Source organism: Parus major, chromosome 15 (assembly GCF_001522545.3).
Source record: "Parus major isolate Abel chromosome 15, Parus_major1.1, whole genome shotgun sequence".
In the NCBI taxonomy this organism is placed as follows: Eukaryota; Metazoa; Chordata; class Aves; order Passeriformes; family Paridae; genus Parus; species Parus major.
In genome coordinates, this window is record NC_031784.1 from 13,710,823 (window position 1) to 13,713,154 (window position 2,332).

A 2,332-nucleotide genomic window follows, 5' to 3' on the forward strand; every position below is an offset into this window, starting at 1 on the left:
CCCCGCTTTCTAGTCAAGCATTTATTTATGTTTGTTTCCTAATTCTTAATTTATCTATTTCATCATCCATGTATATAAAAATCTGAGGGGAAGTGTAGAGGACAGAGACTGGCTCTTCCCAGCAGTGCCCAGGGGCAGGATTAGAAGCCATGGCCACAAACTGGAATGCAGGAGGGTCCCTCTGCATGTCAGGAAACACTTTTCCCTGGCCTAAGTTTCCCAGGAAGGTGTGCAGTTTCCATCCTTGGATATTCACAAAACCCACATGGAGACTGTCCTAGGCTCCTGGCTCTAGGTGTCCTTACCTGAACAGGTCAAGAGACAAGAGAGACCCCAGAGCTATCTCCATCCTCAGCCAATCCAAGACCCCATGACCTGTGTCTGGGATGTGCCTGTGTCATTAGAGGACATGAAGTATAGCCAAGGGTTCCGAGAAATCACACACACAGCAACCACAGAGGTTTTTTTCATGAGGCAAAGAAGCTTTTATTTCAGGGTTTTGTCAACTCTTTTATAAGCTGTTCCAATCAGGTCACCCTGACTGGTAGAAGGAACAACACTTCCCTCATCCTATTGGCAGGACAAGAGAGAAAACACTTTCAGAACATCTGTGTCTTGTTTTGGAAAAGTAAAACCTTATTTACACAAATAGTCCTTGAGAAAGACAGTTCCCAAAGACTTTCCCTTGGGAACAATCAGCCCCTGAGAGCTTGAAATTCTTTCAGGTTCAGAAATCATGTCTACATGCCTGTGCATGGGTGTTTATGTGCAGCTGTAGTGTGGGGGGCAGGGATTTGAGGTAGACATGTGCAGGTGTACATGATGGTTTGTACATGTGTGTGCCTCAGATGTCTGTATGTGCAGTGTGTGGATACAGCTGGGTGTTCATCATAGATCAGCATATATGCAAACACTATTGCATGTGTGACTGGGGTGTCCCTATGAACTGCTGTGTAGGATGATACATGTGGCTGTAGGCATGGCTGGAGCAACTGGAAGGTGGGTAGCAGTGGGTATGTACCTATGTACAGTTGTGCAGCCTGCATTTAAATGTATGCAGGGCTGTGTGTACAAACCTGTGCATGTGTATGTGTGAACTGCTGTGTGTGCAGGAGAGTGTGTGAATGTGCACAGCTGTGCGTGAATGCTCACTCCCTGGCCTGGGTGTCTCTGCATGTCTCTGTAGTATGTGGTGTCAGTGTGCATACTGTGGATGTGTGCAGTGTGGATGTCATGGGGGTGTGTGTGGTGCAGGTGTGTTAGACAGTGTATGTGGTGTTGGTGCGTGCAGGGTTGGTGTGTGTTGTTGTGTGCTGCTACATATTGTGTTGATGTGTGGTGTTGGGATGTGTGTTGCTGTTGTTGGTGTTGTTTCTGTATCGGTCTGTGCAGGGTTGGCATGTGTTCTGTGTGTATGTGTAGTTGTTTTTGTGTGTTCCTCTCTGTGTTGGTGCTGTTGGCCTCTGTGTGTCGATCTGTGCACAGTTAGTCTGTGTTGTGTTGGTGTGTGTGCTGCTGCTGCTGGTCTGTGTGCTGCCAGTCCGTGCACGGTGTGTGTGTGTGTGTGTGTGTATTGTTGTGTGTGTATACTGTTGTGTGTGTGTATTGTTGTGTGTGTTGGGGCTGTTGGTCTGTGTGGTGCCGGTCTGTGCACGGTGTGTGGGTGTGTATGTGTGTGTGTGTGTGTGTGTGTGTGTGTGTGTATTGTTTTGTGTGTATATTGTTGTGTGTGTGTGCTGTTGGTCTGTGTGGTGCCGGTCCGTGCACGGTATGTGTGTGTGTGTGTGTATTGTTGTGTGTGTGTATTGGTGTGTGTGTGTGTTGTTGTGTGTGTGTGTTGTTGTGTGTGTGTGTTGTTGTGTGTGTATATTGTTGTGTGTGTATATTGTTGTGTGTGTGTATTGCTGTGTGTGTGTGCTGTTGGTCTGTGTGGTGCCGGTCCGTGCACGGTGTGTGTGTGTGTGTATTGTTGTGTGTGTGTATTGTATTGTTGTGTGCGTATTGTTGTGTGTGTGTGTGTATTGTTGTGTGTGTGTGTTGTTGTGTGTATTGTTGTGTGTGTGTGTATTGTTGTGTGTGTATATTGTTGTGTGTGTGTATTGTTGTGTGTGTGTATTGTTGTGTGTGTGTGTATTGTTGCGTGTGTGTATTGTTGTGTGTATTGTGTGTGTGTGTTGTTGTGTGTGTGTGTTGTGTGTGTGTTGTTGTGTGTGTATATTGTTGTGTGTGTGTATTGTTGTGTGTGTATTGTTGTGTGTGTGTGTGTTGTTGTGTGTGTGTATTGTTGTGTGTGTATATTGTTGTGTGTGTATATTGTTGTGTGTGTGTATTG